At 45.5% G+C, this 18,482-nt stretch overlaps 1 protein-coding gene across 1 annotated transcript in view; it reads left to right on the top strand.

Moving 5' to 3' along the window:
• kdm6ba (lysine (K)-specific demethylase 6B, a) overlaps positions 1–18,482 on the top strand; it is a 102,200-nt gene that overhangs the window by 26,472 nt on the left and 57,246 nt on the right. Inside the window, exon 3 of the mRNA XM_086165353.1 lies at positions 15,416–15,464. The gene's annotated coding sequence lies outside the window, so the exon portion shown is untranslated. The remainder of the gene's footprint in view (positions 1–15,415; positions 15,465–18,482) is intronic.

Here is an 18,482-nt window from a genome sequence, read left to right as displayed (position 1 = left end):
CCTGGTATCAGTCTGATGTGTTTTTATTTTTATTTTTACCTGTTGCACAAACTGTCCTTGCACCTGCCGCTTGAGCTGAAGCGGTGGTTGTAAATCAACAAAAAAAAAAAAAAAACACTCTTAGAGAGGGGATAGAATCGCAGAGCATGGCTCCTTCTTTACACACGACGACCTTGAAACAAACAAAGTGAAAACCCAATCGGATGCCCGTCACATAAAATCACTGCTCAAATAACGACATGGATTTCAAAATAAAAGCAGACATAATATGTAGGGCGGCACGGTGGTGAAGTGGTTAGGGCTTTCCGGTTTGATTCCAACAAAGAGCCTTTCTGTACGGAATTTCGTGATTCTCAATGTTCCTCCAACAGTCCAAAAACAAGCAGTAGGTTCATTGGAGAGCCTAAGTTGCCCAGATGTGGTTCTGTGACTCCATGATGTGTGAATGTGTGAGCCTGGTTGTGTCTTTTACAGGTGAATGAGTGAGTGAATAGTTGAATGTCTCTCTGCGAGTCATGAATAGGAGGGTAAATGGTTATGTATCTCCATAATATCGCCTCTCGCCCAATGACAGCTCGGACAGGCTTCAGAAAAATCTAGAAAAAATATAGAAAAATAATAGATGAAAAATATATAATGTGTTTTATATATTATTTGACAGATTAATGTGTAGTATTTCACAAGCTCAGCCCGAGGGCTTGTCTCACCTGCTGTCCCTCCAAGGAGCGTTGCATTCAAGTTCGCCTTGCGGTAGCAGAGAAGCCTCGGTAGACGCAGATGAAAACAAACCCTCTCTCGACAGAGACAATAATCCCCCTGCATTTACCGTGCACGCCGTCTCACTCCCGGGCCGCTCATGTCAGGCCGCAGACAGGTTCCCAGCCCCTCGGTGCACTGTGTCAGGGTCAACGAGTCCTCGCCAGGCTGAGGGGACCAGATGTGTCTCGCGATGGCACATCGCCCGCTCCGGGGGGGCCCGATTGAAGTGCCCTCGGCGTGGAGAAGGAGGGCGTAAAGGGGGGGGGGGGGGGGGCGTCCTAGAGTCCTAGACCCCCACCACCACCACCACCACCACGCGCTGCCATCCATGTCAGGCCGGGGCCTTTTTCCTGGGCAGCGTGGCACACTCTGCGGCCTGGCAGCAGGCCAGAAGAGCCAGACTGCCCGCCTCTGCCAGCCTTACTCCCCCGGGACCCGAGACAAAGCTGGGACACGGCCAGACACTCCACACTCTATCTTTATCTCTCCATCATTCTCTTCCTTCCCTCTCGGGCCTGTCTTTCTTTTCCTTCTCAATCATAGCGGCCCCTCTGTCTCTTTGTGTCTGTTGTCCCTATCCAGTGTTAATCCCCCCCATCCCATCTCTTTGCCCCTCTTGGGTTTATATCACTCTATCTACACGGTAACTAACTCACACAATACTAATATACATATAAGAACAAACTCATTCTGTCATATTTATACACTTGCTGTCTCAAAGGTAAACCACACACGCACCAGAACCGAAACAAGCTTGCTGTCAACCTGAAGACAGCTGTTTTAGGAATGCAGTCCTGCGAACCAGTTATTCTCCCTGTCAGCACATGCTTCTTAGCGGTAACCGAGGCAACGCAAGTATTTGGTTAGGACGGGCTGGTTTGGGAAATCAGCATAACGACAACTAGACAGTGGTGCCATGGTAACTTTTTTTAGAACAAACCCAGCACAACAATCCAGAGCACCAGGTTTCCATGACAATGTTTTTTTTTTTTTTTTTTTTTTTTGTCGTTTTGGGATATTGCCACCCAGCATGTTGGACAACCATAAGTGGGTCACATCTTTCAAGAAAACAGTGTCCCAGAAATTCTTATAAGTACAATATGTATTTACATATATATATATATATATATATTTATATGTGTGTATGTGGGGGGGGTGTAATTACACTTATACCAACCCCCTCAACACATCCTCCTCCTTCCACACCCACGTGTAGACACCCCCCTTCTCTCTGTGGTGTGTGCATGTGTGTGTGGGTGTGTGTGTTTGTTGCAGTGTGTCGGTCATCCTGTCACTGTGTGTGGGCTCCACATGAAACCAGCTGCATAACCAATAAAGGCTAGTGTTAGCCACCAGGCTCTCAGCCCGGCTAGCTTGCATCACTCACCGTGAGTGTGTGCGTGCACGTGTGAGTGTGTGTGAGTCTTATGCAGCCACCCACGGTGCCGCTGCTAATGCTCCGGTTGACTCCAGCACTTTGTGGGCAGACGAGTGTTTCTTTCATGTCACACTCATTTTCAACTTTCATTTATTTACGCTCTCTAATTGAGGCCCCCCTGCAACGAACACATTCTTCCTGGCTAATCTATCTGATCACCCCTATGTTTAGATCATCTCTGTTCTTTTCCACCTTGTGGTGTCCCCAGACAAGACACCGAACCCCAAAAGTTGCTCCAGATGTCCTCGCTTGCTTGGCATCTGCCACCGTGTGTGTGTGTATGTGTGTGAACGTCTGAAAGCTCTATAGGTTTCACCCATGTCCTGTTTCAAAGAGGCAAAGAGGAACTGATTTCCAAATGTGGCTATAGCTAGTGATACTCAAGGTGTGTGAAAAGAGCAGGCCAACGTTTTGGGGTGTATTAATTTGTTACTGTATTGTTGCATAAAAACCTGCCAAGCATGGACACAGAAACGGGCTTCATTAAGACTGCAGCTCATGGAGTTTTGCAAAAGAAATCTGCAATATACAGATATAGTTCTCATTAAAACAAATGTTCTTTTTACAGTAGAACCTCTGTTTACAAACACCCCTAATTACTAGCAAATTGGCTCACAACAAAGTTTTTTAACAAATTTTGACACGAGCTGACAACAAACTCACAGGTTTTTCAGGTTGTGGCATAGCTACAGTAGTGGGTGATACTCAGTGTTGTTTACATCGTTCATTGTATTTTATATATGTGTAATGCTTTTTGTACTTTTTGTACTTTTTCTCAAGTATGTTAGCCTTCATTAAAAAAGGTTTAGAGTACTAGTGATAGTGGTGTTAAGAAGATGTTAAGAATTTCAGTGGATCTGAAGAGGGAAATAATAGCTAAACGTAAGAATGGTGTTCGTGTTACGGATCTCGCCAAGCCCTATGACCTGGCTGAGTCAACCATCTGTACAATCCTGAAGAACAAAGATGCGCTAAAGACGGCTGTTGTGGCTAAAGGGGTGACTGCGTCAATGAAGCCGAGTTATTTTTAGTTTGGATTAATGAAAGACAGCTTTCTAGAGATAGCGTTAGTGAGGGTCTCGTATGCAAGAAGGTTTTACTTTTGCATCCTGATTTATCGAGGGAAACGCCAAGTACAAATGCTGGCAAGAAGAGAAAGACCACGCGATACATAGCAATAATTAGGGTCCTCTTTAATGCCTCCCTTTATTTTCGCCACAAATAAACCCATAAAGCTTTGTTTGCAGGTTGTTCGGGTTCTCCCTTAGAGATAGGGTGAGGAGTTGGGCCATTCGGGGCTCAAAGTAGGGTCGGTGCGCCTTCACGCGGAGAGGAGTCAGGCGAGGTGGCTCGGGCGTCTTGTTAGGATGCGTCTTGGACACCTAACTGGTGAGGTGTTCCCCGACATGTCCAGCCAGGAGGAAAAATCAGGGAATACTAAACACATGCTGGAGGGACTTTGTCTTTTGGCCAACCTGGGAACGCCTCAGGATCCCTCCAGATGAGCTGGTCCAAGCCGCCACCGTGACCCGATCCCCCGATAACTGGTATTTTTTTTTGGTTCTGGAAAACGAGCAGTGAGATTTACGTTGATTTCAATGAGGAATATTGATTTGGTTCGCAAACGTCTTGGTTTGCGATATGTGTCAAAGAAAGAATTAAATTCGAAAGGTGAGTTTCTGCTGTATTTATTTATCTTTGACATTTTTATGGAAAAAAACTCAGAATTTTGAATCATGTTTATTTCATTGGCCATGACCCAGAGTTCAGGTGGGAGGTCGAAACGAGGAAAGCTCCTGAAAACCGAGGGTTCCTCAGGGGAAGGACGAGGGTAGGGGAGGAGTCACGGTATCAGAAAAGAAAGTTGGCACCTGTATTTAAATGTCATCACGCTTTCGAGAGGAATTACAACGTGGGATAGCGGCGGTTTGCAGATTTCTCAGTAGTGGTGTGCCACTGCCATGGTGATACACTCTGCAAACGCCTCTGTCTCCATGGTTAAATGTCAAGGTAACCAGCCCACCCCCACCCATTCACACACACACACACACACACACACACACACACACACAGTATTATTTCACCTTTAAGACCAAAACCCCAATCCACTCTCCACTTGATCGGAATAAATAAAAGAGATGAACTAGAGACCCCCACGCAATTGACATCGCCTGTCCCTCAAACCCTGCCCTTTGACGTGCCGCTAATTTGTGTTTGCTAACTTTTCTCCCTACAGTCGCGTAAATACGATCGAACCCCTGGAGTTAATGAGAGTTCAGGTAAAAAGCGGACCGTGCTGCAGGGGGAATCACAGTGTGTGTGTTTTGTTACTCATTAACACTCTGTGAATGTGCTGAAGCGTGCCGATGTGCTCACACACACTCACTCGGCAGAAAATGGAAAGCGTCGTTGGCGGTTGCTAAGCGAAGCCCCGCATTCCTCGGTGCTACTGATGTGGCCTTCAAGGTTTACCAGCCCCCTTTCTCTCTAACCCCACAGTCTCCCTTGAACCCTGACACCAGATTTTCTGAACAGTATCCTTTGAACACATCGTCCCCTTTATTGTCATCTATTACTATTCCAATTACTGTTATGCTGAAAATAGTAAAGATGATTATTAGTAAAATAATAAAGATGGTGGTTAATTCAGGTTTTTTTTGCGACCCAGATGTGTATAAAAACGTTCCTGCAGTTGCAGTCGGAAGTGAACACTTTCGGAAATGCACGACGGTAATTTCAACTCTTCAGGAATTAACCGGTTAACTAAGATGGCATTACTGGCAGTGCATTGCGATGGATAAACATGAAGTGTTTCAAACTGGGAAATACAGTTTCCCGGGTAAACTTATAGTTAGTTCAAAAGTGGTCTTGGGTTATTAGCCGATGGGATCACTGGTAGCCCTGTAACACGGTAATAGCTCAGTTATAAATGCGCTGTCATAGATTGTGATCTTTTGCCTTCGTTAGCTGCAAGTTGTCGTCCCCTTAGAGAAACTCTGATCACCCCGTGTTCAACTACGCTGAGGTTCTGGCTTTTTGACGCAAAATGTAACTGTGGGAGAGAGCGACCGACCATCTCTCTTGCTATCTCTCCTCTACAGCACTGACTGATGATTAGTTGTTGTTTTTTTTTGTTTTTTTTTAATTATTTTACAGACAAAACCGAGATTGACTGTTGTGTAGATAAGGGGTGTCTTTCTATCTCTTTGTCCGATTCTCACTCAAGGGCATGCTGACCTGTTGTCGACCAATCCTCTCCGTGTGTGTGTGTGTGTGTGTGTGTGTGTGTGTGTGTCGGGGGGCGTCAGTATGTCTAATCTCCTTTGCCCCCTCTTTATCTGCAGGACACTCCTGCGCTAGTCTCCCCAGATCATACAGGGAGGCAGAGGAGAGGGGGATGATGAGATGAAGAGAAGGCTGTGACCTGAGCGTTTGATGTTTTAAGTTTGCAGCCGACCAAGAGAGAACTTCAAACAAGGCGTGGACTTAAAAAGATGGCACTCGCATACTTATTTCTCTAGAAGCGCCTGCGCCCACATAGACACACTCACACATACTTGTTTAGTCACCCCAAAAGTTAGTTTTCTCTGCTCCAACACATCGGCCATGGATTCCGTAACTGTGCCGAAATAGTGACACCACCGTTGCAACTCTGGTTGTTTACAGTGAAACCATCAGTCGCCATATTGGCGCGTGGATTTACACTCCGAAGTATGTCCGATCCCGTAATGTCGTAAGCTCAGTTGTTCAGATGCGCTGCTCAGCTGCATTAGCTGGTCCGTTCTTCGCTGGGATTTGCAAAAATATTTGGATACAGCCGCGGGGGCCAAAAAACTTTTAATGTCATTGACAACAGCTATGGAACTTTACTCATTTTTACACAACATATTAGCACTTCCGCATCACCAAGGAGGCTCATGGTTTGATTCCACCTCTGGCCCTTCTGTTTGGCGTATCCATGTTCTCCCTGTGTCCGGTTTATTTGGTTTCCTCCCACAGACCAAAAACATGCAGTAGGTTCATTGCAGACCCCAATTTTGGTGAATGAAGGAGTGAATGGTTGTTTGTGTTTATATGTCTCTAGTGGGGTGGCTGCTGCTCAGTTGGTAGAGCGGGTGTCCATCCAATTGGAAGGTTGCTGGTTTTATTCCTTGGGCAAACCGGCAATTATTGCTCCCAGTGGCTTGGCTACTACCTTGCATGGCAGCTCTGACACAATTGGTGAATGGGTAAATGTGAACCGGTGTAAAGCACTTTGAAACCGCAAGGTGATTTATCTATATTACGTGTGAATGAGTGAATTGTTGCATGTCAGTATGGTGTGTGAATGAAGGAGTCAACGGTGTGAAAAGGAGAACAAGTCATGCCCTAACTCTGCTGTTTTTCTTATCCTTGTTGGTCCCAGCCCGCACACATCTTGCCTATTTTCTCTATTTTGTTTATTTATTTTATTCTTGTCATTAATGTTATCACTCCATTCATATAATTATTTAGTTCTTGTTGTGTATTTTTCACTCTAACTGTTATGTTGTCCTATTACTATCCCTGATGTTGTTGCTGTTGTTGTTGTTGCTGCTGCTGTCTTGCTATCTTCTGCCTTCTGTCTCTATTTATATTTATATTCATATTTATTTTACTCTTATTTTTTTGATAACTGTTACGCTGCTGTGACAAAGGAATTTCCCCTATGGGGATCAATAAAGTTTATCTTATCGTGTGACATCCAGGATAGGCTCCAGCACCCCAAGGGCCATGAGTGCAGGATTAATGAAATTAAATGAATATTACCTGCATCCTAGTCGCACATCTCGACTGTGATATTGGTGAGATTCAGGCTGTGGTTGATCGTTGCATCAATCTTATTTCATTTTCGGACTAATTCTAGTCTCTTTGAGGGGAAATTGACCCAAAGCAAAATCAATGCCTCAAATAACATCTTTCTAATTTTAATAGTAATATGATCAACAGTATCATTTGTTGAAAGCAGATCTGGTTGGACTGCACCAAACACTGTACATCATCCATTTTTTTTTGATGGGTGGTGCTGTTACTTCTATTAATTCTATTTTGGTCTCCAAAATGTGTGAGGCGGGGTCATTGTTGAATGAATGGAAGTGACTGTGCAATGTCTTAACAGGGATAGCTGTGCATGCCCCATGTGTGTGTGTGTGTGTGTGTGTGTGTGTGTGTGTGTGTGTGTGTGTGTGAGTGTGAGTAACTGTCTTCAACAGGCTGTGTTCATCCTTGCTGTACTCAAGTTAGACAAACAACTTTTGTAGAGCTCACTCAAATTCACCATCTATCTGCATAACTCACAATTCCCTAGGAGCCAACTTACCCCCCGAACACACACACACACACACAAATGCCCAAACACACACCCACACACACAAATACGCACTCCCAGACCTTGCAGATTTCCACAGATATGCACGTGGTGAAGTCGTCTCACACACTTGTTCACTGCCCAAGTAACGTAACAAAGATGTTTGCCTCTGTTGCTACGGTGTCTGTTTGTGTGTGTGTGTGTGTGTGTGTGTGTGTGTGTGTGTGTGTGTGTGTGAGAGAGTGTGTCACGTGCCTCTCAGGCAGACACTGAACAGCTGCATGTGGTTTTTGTTTGTGTATCTGAAAGCGGCTGACCCTCTGAGTCCTCCTCATTCGCCAGCTATCAAAGCATTGACCAAATGATGTGTGCACACATGAGCATGATCACACACACACACACACACACACACACACACACACACACACACAGAATGCCACGCTAACTTTACATACTACTTCTTTTGTGTCATCCCCTAAGAGGAGCCAGATGCGAAGTAACTCATGCACATGCTTGTGTTCCCTAAACTCTGTGTGTGTGTGTGTGTGTGTGTGTGTGTGTGTGTGTGTGTGTGTGTGTGTGTGTGTGTGTGTGTGCTTCTTTTTTTGTGTGCAAGTTTGCTTTGTTCTGCTCTGTTACTGTATGCATGTTTCTGCTCTCATGGTCATGCAGTATGTCATACTGTACGTGATCCTCATTGTGTGTCTGCGTTGTATCAAACCGTTACACAACTTGTTTTGTCTAAATCTCCGGCCGTTGGTTGGGGTATGCTGACTCAGCTGATTTGGAACATTTAATAGGGTGTGTGTTGCAGAACCGGCAGTGTTTAATAGGGTCTGCGTGCTTTCTGGGCTCCGATTCATGGCTTCCTCGGCCAAAAATACGTGAATAGCGAGAGGGTGTCTGGTGCTTGTGCGTTCGCTGTGATACCAACACAAATCATCACAGAATATTGTTGGCAGAGGTTTCACACAAAGTAAACATGGATGGTGATTCTATAGGCAAAAGGGGTTTGTGTACGTGTATGTGTGTATGTCTGTGGGTGTGCGTATGCACAAGTGTGTGATTTATTGACATTGTCTCTTATTGCCAATTCTCACAGGGCTGATGAATAAATAAAGGTGTGACACATCCTTAGCGAACTTGTGTTTGCTGCCAAAATAGGAGGACAGAGTGCCGCGCTCACACAGAGCCATCCTGCGAATGTTTGCATGGGTTTTATTTGCAGAGTGAAATAATGTTGGTTCTCGGTGATACCCTGACTCCAGATTCTCCCTTTTCTGTGCCTCTGAATTCATAGAAATGTCTATATATTTATGTCTGTGTGTGTGTGTGTGTGTGTGTGTGTGTGAAGAGGTGGAGGTGGAGGTGTGTATGTATCGAGCAGAATCGACAGCCGTCCAGGTCCCCGCCCCTCTCCTGGTGGCGCTTGAAGGTTATTTTATATTTCACCAATATCCAAAGTACGTTCGAATCGCCACGGCCCAGATGTGTGAATGACAGTGAATTGTTGTTTGTCATTTATTAAGTTTGGATAGCAGTAAATCATTTTTTGTATCTGTATGTGACTGAGAGTGAATAATAATAATTAATCATAATTAATAATTTATCCTTTATTTACACCCCCGGGGAAATTCGTTCTCTGCCATTAACCCATCATGGATGAACAATGAGCAGTAGGCATGTCGCCCACTGGTGCCAGGGGGACAGTTGGAGGGATGAGGGGTTCAGTGTCTTGCTCAACAACATTTTGACAGAAGACACTGGGATGCTTGTATGTGTCCTCTTTTGTAAGTCGCTTTGGGTAAAAGCGTCTGCCAAATGTAATGTAATGTAATGTCTATATGTGGACTTGTGAGTGACTGCCAACAGGTTTAGTGTAAACCCCACCTATCTCCCAATGACAGCTGGAATAGGCTCCAGCATCCTCATGCCAGGGTCCCGGGAGATAATGAATGGATGAAGGAATGAATGAATTTCTTTATCTACCCAAATCTTTTTTTTTTGGTTTTGTTTGATCTTTGCATGATGCTCAACTCATGAGAAAGCAGTGGCTAATATTTTAGCTGGTCACTTCACCGCCTGGTGTGGGTCCCTCACTGTGAAAGCAGAAACAGGCTGAATAGCATAATAAAAATGTGTAGTAGGATTGCACGGATCAAACTCGGGGAGTTTGCTGTGCTATATGAGGCGAGAGCCGCCGAAACGGCAGAGGCGATCCTGGCCGACCCCGACCACCCACTGTGCTCAGAGCACAGGGTGCTGCCATCAAGTTGTCGTTTCACAAGAGTGGCAGAGTTATAGATAACAACACTCATTCATTACGCAAACTATTGGCCTCAGAAATTGGTCTTTTGCTGCTGAACGTACGTAGTATGTGGTGCTGTCTTGGGTTGTTGTTGTCTTTGTTGTTTTTTTGGTTTTTCTGTTGGCTTCAAAACAAATTGTCCTTATAAAGGTAAAGGTAGATTAGCAGACTTAAACTTCATTGTCATTCAGTGTACAGTATAAGTCGCTCGACATGGAATTGAATATACAGTATATTAAGAATACATACTGCAGCAAAGTATTATAAAGTGCAAAAATGAAAGTGAACTGCTGGGTTAACAGGCAAGCAAAAAGGTTCATATAGATTGAAGGTATTTGAATTTAAGCTTAAGGTCACAATGTGTATCGTTAGACATATGAGCTCCAGTATGAGAACGGGATACAGAACTTCAGCTGGACAAATTTACGTAGCCGCTCTCCTGGCCAGCAGTGATGTCACGGATGTTGTCACACGAAAAGGGTGGAGTCATCGAGATGTCACATAGGGGAAAGCCTTGGAAACGCTGACACTGGTCATAACAGGACGAGAGTTCGACACTGAACCTACTCTTCCGCGTTGAGCGAGGACCGTGAAAATATTCCCATGTGAAGATCCACCTCAGAATCGTGAAAGCTGCGCCTGCGGTCAGCCAAACAACCGGCCCAGTTCCCCGCCTTTAAGCGTACAATCCAGGTTAGGTTCATTTTCCATCGTATGAATATGAATACAAGTGCTTTCTTGTCACATCTTAGAGAATGTCAGAGTCTACAGAAGTCGGCGGTAAATCTACCTAAGGCTCTGTTGACCGACTACCTCTGAGGTCACGATGGTTAGAGCCCTGTGAGGTCAAAGGTTGGTCCAGGCATTTAAGCCTCTCTGCGTTCCTTAAGCAGGTGTCCCAACAACCTGTTGACGCAGAAGGAGGGGAAGTTTATAACTGTATGTTTTACTTTCGAAAGACATGACAGCAATGTAGTGCTTTCGCACGATTTACACTCAGCCTCTTTAATGTTGAGCCTATCCGCAGCCGTCACCCAGTGCATCATGGGAAATTGAGATTTAAGTGCCCAAAAGGGCTACATGGTAGATTGAGTTTTAACATGTCCGTTGAATTAAATGCACACACACACACACACACACACACACACACACACACACATGCTCTTTGAATACTCCTATCTAATTAGGTCTGCCTTATGTAGCACTTTGTTTTTAGTACTGTAAATTAGCCCTCACTGACACTGCTTAATATTGTTTGTCTTTTTTCATAAATGACTATTAGAGGTGACTCTTAAGCAACTGTACTTTATAATAAGAACACATAAATGCATCTATAACTTTTGGTTGTTCAACATTGTCATTGCAACCCAGGTATTATACACCTTGATGGTGCGCACTTGCTTGATCTCCCCTTACTCTCTGAAGTCGCTGACCTGCGGCGTCCCGCAAAAGGTCACCAACAGCACCTGCATTAGCAGCCTTTGTCTTGGTCTGACGCCGTGAATGCGTGGAAGCGCAGCCATCCGGGGATTTGCACATCGGTAGCAAACACGCACACACACACAGCCTGTTGCAATGCAAGGAAATGTGTCTCAAATACAAGCACGGCTGTTCTAAAAACAGAAATCCTAATCCACCAGATTTTGTTTTTCTCTGCTCTGTCTGTCATACCTCTGCTTTCTATAATTGTCACGCATCGTTAAAACATGTCATCACGCTGTTTGAAAAATAAGGACTGCAAAAACACAGCTACGCAATTACGCCCTGGAACTGCATTTAAAGCTGGGGTGGGCAACTTTGAAGAAAACGGCGAGCAGGACTTAGATTTTTAAAGCATCCAAGCGTAATCCGACTTCTGTTGGCGGGCAAATCCGTGAGAGACAGACTCGGGAGCGCACTAATCTGCCCGTGCTGAAACTCTCCAGTGCATGTGGATGCGTGTGTGTGTATCACTTACTCAAACCATGACATCTGTACACTTGTAATTTACGTCCAGTCACATGTTGTATCTCGCCTTTGTGTCCATTCATTATATTTAACGTTATTTCAGACCCAGTGCGCGAGCGGGGACGCGGCCACAACTCTCATTAAGACACCGTAACTCATAATAATGGCTGTCATAAAACCCAAGTGAGCTGAGACCTTATTAGGATGTATAAATCACATGGTAGCGTATTTATAATCTTTCTCGCTGGGAAAAAATAAATGCAGGAAGTGGGTCCATTTTTGATAGTCATGCAAAAAAAACAGGAGCAATTTATCCTAAGGGAATATCTCATGGTGATATTTTTATTCTGTTCCGTGATGCTTGAGGTTAAAATACCCCTTGTGCACGTTCGCAGGGATCCCTGTAGTCAGCATTTTTTTGTGCCTTTTTTTTTTCCCCATTGACGAGTCGGGAAAAATGTGGGAACGCCGCGCTTCCTCCTGTCCTGTTTCTCGCCCACCCCTTACCCCCCCCCCCCCCCCCCCCCGCACCACACCCGCACGTACAGACAGAGAGAGAGAGACAATTGAAAAATAACATACCCTCGTATTTCTAAATTTAGCCGCGGCCATAGTTGACCGAATGGTGAATTTGAAATAAAAAATAAAAAAAAACAGGTGCAGCGAGTGCAGTGTCAGATGGAAAACAAATGTGAGCTATTAAGTGTGTGTGGGGGGGCAAATGGGGCCGAGCAGATTGGGCGCAGAGACGGAGAGAAAATGGGTGAAAGACTCATGGGAGCATATGGATGGAGGGAACTAATTAAAGAAAGTTGAGTTTGAGCCGCGTGTTGATTCCGAGAGGACCGGCAGTCCCAGGTGTAACGGTACGGGGGGGTTGTTGGCTTGAGGAGGGCAGAGGAAAGGAAAAGGAAACTAGATCCCCCCACGTATGCCATATGTTCTCCATCTTCCACTTCTTTTTTTTTTTTTTTTTTTTTTCTCCTCTGGCTTTAATTCTCTTTTATATTTGGTTTTGCACTGGATCTCTAAGAAAAGCTGATCTGGGGTCGCTCTAAACTGCGCTAGCCTTCAGGTTAGATAAGGTGACAGCACAATTGATCGGGTAGCTGTTAGGAAAGTGATTATGCCACTGTTTACATTGTGTATATGGATTTCAGAGAAGCCTCACCCACCCCAACCAAGGTCTGTTTATTGTGGATTTTCTATTTGCCGTGCATATAAATTTCCTTATTTACCGCGCACGTTCCGTTCCCTAAACCCCGGCCCGTGTTTGCATTAGCTTGATGTTGGCGCGTGGACATCTCACCGTGAAACCGCGATGAGTTTTTCTTTCCTTGACCGTAACGCTCGGTCACGTAACGCACTCTTAAATGACACGTTGCCTTAATATAGGCAAACTCACTCACCCTTTCCCTCAACGCAGGCCCGCTCTGGCCGGAACCACGCCACCTCCCCCTTTTAGAGTAATCATGAAATGCAAGCTGTTCCCACTGTACATTCCACTCACAGGAACAAGCCAACTCCCCTGTAAATTAGAGTGGGCCCGAGTCATTGTTTCTGCCCGACAAAAGCAGTCGGCAAACAGGGGTGAAACCTTTTCCCGACCAGTGGTTTCATCCCTTTCTGGACGAGCGCTGAGAGAAGCATGCCGTCGCTGCTGTGTCCCCAGGTTGGAGTGCCTCAAGGCTCTATCCTGAGGCCCCTCTTTGGTCTTTTTTTCCCCCGTCGTTCTTTGACGTGTGACTTGACTGTGTGTGTCTACGCTCGCCCCGGGGCTGTTGTCAGGCAGATCACGGAAACTGCGTTGAATTTACCCGGCTGTTGGCGTCTACTTACGGAGCCGCGTTTCCCTGAAGGAGGAGGACGAAAAGGAACAGGAGGAGAAGAGGAGGAGGAGGAGGAGGGCGCCGCGGAGGGATGAATTGAGCGCATTCCTCGACGCGCACAAAACGTGTCCGCGGGGGGGAAGTGCAAGCCCAGCAAGAATCGCAGACATCTTAAAAGAAGACCCCCGCCCTCCCCCGCCTCCCTGGCCCCGGTGTGGTAGAAGTGTAGGGATAATCTGTGGAGGAATTCCAAAAGGCATTATCCAAAGACAGAGAGCGGTTGATGATGGAATATCTGCAGTATCCGCAGTAATCATTGCTTAGGGTCTAAGCATCTGTATTTATGACAGCATGTCTAATTTAAAAGAAAAAGATAATTCAAATTTTCAGCTTACATTCACACACGCGCTGGCAAAGCCATCAGGAGCGACTTGGGGTTCAGCGTCTTGCCCGAGGTCAGTTAGGCATGTAGACAGGAGGGGACGGAAATCGAACCGGCAACTTTCCGATTAGCCGGCTGAGCCGCGACCGGTAGTCCTCATAAAGTTCACTCGGCGTATTTGCACAGAAATACAAAGTCACACCGCCGTGTGATTGCAGATGGCGCTATGCTTGTTAGTCATCTGTGATCGCAGGTGTGTCAGATCATCTCTGTAACTCCTAGCCGTGTTCCTGCTGTCGTTTTTTTTAAGATGCAGCTTGTTGCCATGACTTCCTGTGCCACCGTAGTAACGCCCTCCAGCATCTCCGGCTGTAGCGAAGCGCAAACCGGCGTCACCTGTCCAGCAAAAAAAACAATCATGGTTGATGGCCGCGTGTTGCAGTCAAGTACGCTGCGGGTTCGGTTAATCGAAGACTACCATCAACACTTCATAGCTGGTTCTTTCAGCGATTCAAACTATTCAATTTCACTAATCAGGATAGAGTCATTTCTATTTGAAATTCGAATGCAAAAGTGAATTTATTTTATTTTAAAAACAGTGAACCCCTTAGCTTCAACCGACTGACAAACTGATCTACTGTTCAGATACGGGACCGGATAAGACACCACTTATAAAGCCTTTATACATTCTGTGTCACATTGTGTTTTTGTAAACAAGCTCAGCTCCTCCTGTCCTACTTAGCCTGTCGCTAAACAGGCTTTAGCTTTAATTCTGGCGATATTGCGTATTCTTACATCATGACGGTATCTTGTTTATGTGTTTTGTCTTGGTGTGCGTGTACTTTGCACGTGTGTTTGTGTGTCAGCTGTCAGAGGATGTAATAACAGTGGGTGTACGCTCTGATTGCTGCCACTTTGTTTGGTCAGGACAATGTTGGCCTCTGTGTTCTCATATGAAGGGATTATTACATCAGATTTGACGTGTTCTATAATTCCTCCACATGTTTTCTCATATCTTGTATTTGTACAATAATGCTTGAACAAACTGTTTTTCCTGCATGCGACTCAGGTTTGACTTTTTAGGGTTAATAACATTGGTATAAACGCAATGTTGTTTGGTAATTATGAAAAACAATGTTAAAAATGGCTTCAAATGAGCAAACATAAGAATCCGACTAAAACTAATCAATAAAGTAAATTTTGGATCATTTAGATTCATGAATAAGTACTAAAAGTGTTTTGTAAGTTGGCTATTTGTGTTTTTTCACTCATGCTTACCACTATTACTACTGTACACACACACACACACACACACACACGCACGCGCACACACACACACACACACACACATACACACACAGCTATGCATATGCGGTGTGTGTTTGTGTTTATTACTTCTAATGTCTGTGGTATGTTTGCTTTTCAGGTACAACTGGTATCAGGCCCACCCAGTTACAGTTTGTACACATTGGCAGGTAAGAGGAACAAGCCTTGTGTGTGTGTGTGTGTGTGTGTGTGTGTGTGTGTGTGTGTGTGTGTGTGTGTGTGTGTGTGTGCGTGTATTTTCCACTCTAATAGATTATCGATGCACTGCTGGGTCGGGTGGCTACAGCAGACAGTGGAAATGGGCCTGGACTCCCCTGAGGAAACAAGATATCTCAAACGCACACATACACACACACACACACACACACACACACACACACACACAAGCAAGCAGAATTTGATGCTTTAAAAAAAGAAATGCTCTAATGTGCCGGACTTAATGCACATTTTGTACAGACATATGCGTGCACACACATACACACATGAACAATTAGACACACTATACACCTTTAGAGGAAGCTTCTCTTTTGCGACGATATCTGAAGATGAAAGGGAGAGAAGGGGACAGAATGAGGAGCGAGAGGAGGAGGGATTTGAGAGAAGGAAGAAGGGAGGCTGAGCAAGAGAGAGAGAGAGAGAGAAAGAAGTGCCAGGCAGGGCAGTAGAGGACAAAGAAAGAATAGATAAAGAGGAGGAGGAACTGGGATGAAGAGTGACGTAGGTTCCCACCTCTTCTTCCTCTTCCTTTTCACGCCCGTTTTGGATGAACAGATGGATGGCAGATTTGCTCAGACACCCAAAACAGAATTCAAATGTACCTGCAGTGACCTCATTCTTCCGTTGTATCATTAGATATAATTCGCCGCTGATATTAACATTTTAAATATCCCAGTATTTTGATTTCAAATATAATTTTTTTCTATTTTTACCTTTACGGTACGGCAGCCTAGAGAATAGCACTTCTGGCTCACTGCAAGAAAGTCCTTAGTTTGCCTGTCTGAGTAGAGTCTGCCCGAGGTTTCTCCCTGTTCTCCGCTTTCCACAAGAAACATGCAGGGGGTTCGTTGGAGACACGAAACTGTCCAGACATATGAACAAGCGAATAGTTGTATGTCTCGATCCAACGTGTCAGTGAGAGTGAATGGTTGAATGTCTCCATTTGTGGCCTTGTGATTGAATGACAACCCCCGCCTTTCACCCAGTTACAGCAAGGATAGTCTTCCGCACCACCTTGACGATTCGTGGTAGAGATAAGATATAGATATGCAGGATAATGCGGTAAAGATAACGAATGAAAGAAAAATCCCCAGCGATGTACACAGACACGATCAGCTAATCATATAGTCATTGGTTTTGAACCTCAAACCTATAGATCAACAATAAATGACCTGAAAGTAATCTCTTAACTTCCCCTCGTCTTTGTCCTTCTTAATTTTGGGGTCAGGGCTATACCACCTCTCCATCTTTACGCCCTTTAAGCCCAAGCTCACTTTAAATATCAGAGCTGAAATAAGAGGGCGCCGCTCGGATGTTACCGCTGTTTTAGCTTCGCGTCTTCTTCCTTCTACTGTGAGTCAAGAATACAAAGAGGCGCAACGCCACGCAGGGAGCAGGACTATTAATACTGGATTATGGAAATTAATATTCCAATATATTTCTGGACTGATGCAATTACGCAGCCGTAATAAATGCATATGGCGAGCATTAGCTCTGCCACTGGGCGACTCTGCTTCCCTCCTCGGTCTTTCCCGTCTGAGCTTCTACCAACAGCTCAATCAAAAATGGAGGATCATTTTATTTACATACGACGGGCCCGTACTGTGTTTGTGTTTTCGTAACGCTGCGGTCAGAGAGCGATTGGGTCAGGGAGCTTCTGCGGTCTCGTTCCCACAGTGGCGGCCCCTGCAAACAAATACGTGCAAAAGAAAGAAAGAAAAAATCCGAAGCGAGACGAGGAGATGTTGTTTTTCCTGGATGGGGAGGGGGAGACAGGGAGGGAAGGAGAGGCTCCAGGCGGATGATGAAACGGATGAGCGCAGAGAAAAGGGGGAGATAAGGCGGGATGAAGAAAAGGAGGGATGTGAAAATAGAAGGCATCAAACTTGCGAGCCCTGTGGGCCTTTCTCTGGTGGAGGAAGGAGAGCAAACGGAGGCGCGGTGGAGAATTCAAATGTGACGGTGTCAGCTAGTTCAGGAGTAATCTGCTCCCGAGCCATCGCGGATCATAACAGCCCTCGCCTATCACTTGCACACCTCAGAGCTTACAGTTGCATAAAATGGTGTATTTTGTACCTCAGACAATCGGGAGATACATTAGATTTCATAGATCCAAATTTTAAAAAGAGCTCCAACTACAGAGGGATCACACTCCTCAGCCCCCCTGGTAAGGTCTATTCAGCGGCACTGGAGAGGAGGGTCCACCGTCCAAGAGGAGCAGTGTGGTTTTTGTCCCGGTCGTGGAACAGTGGACCAGCTCTATACCCTCGGCAGGGTCCTCGAGGGGGCATGGGAGTTTGCCCAACCAGTCTACATGTGTTTTTGGACCTGGAGAAGGCATTTGACAGTGTCTTGGAGGCAATCCTGTGGGAGGTGTTCTGGGAATATAGGGTACCGAACCCCGTCATACAGGCTGTTCGGTCCCTGTATGACTGGTATCAAAGTTTGGTCCATATTGCCAGTTGTAAGTCGCACTGATTTATGGTGAGAGTTGGTCTCTGCCAGGGCTGCTTTGCCCTTTGTCACCCATTTTGGTCATAACTTTTATGGACAGAATTTATAGGTGCAGCCAGGGCGTCGAGGGGATCCAGTTTTGTTTGCCACAGGATTGAGTCTCTGCTTTTTTGCAGATGATGTGGTTCTGTTGGCTTCATCGGGCCATGATATCCAGCTCTCACTGGAACGTTTCGCAGCTAAATGTGAAGCGGTCGGGATGAGTATCGGCACCTCCAAATCTGAGATCATGATATTCAACCGGGAACGGGTGGAATGCCCACTCCGGTTCAGAGAAAAGGTTCTGCCCCAAGTGGAGGAATTCAAGTATCTCGGGGTCTTGTTCACGAGAGAGGGAAGGATGGAACAGGAGATCGAGAGGCAGATCGAAGCAACGTCTGCAGGGATGCGGACTCAGTATCGGTCTGTGGTGAAGAGGGAGCTGAGCCAGAAGGCGA

The sequence above is a fragment of the Fistularia commersonii genome, chromosome 19 (assembly GCF_037954325.1).
Source record: "Fistularia commersonii isolate RoL2024-O1a breed Wild chromosome 19, RoL_Fcom_v1.0, whole genome shotgun sequence".
Taxonomy (NCBI): Eukaryota; Metazoa; Chordata; class Actinopteri; order Syngnathiformes; family Fistulariidae; genus Fistularia; species Fistularia commersonii.
This window is presented reverse-complemented; position numbering and strand designations above follow the sequence as displayed.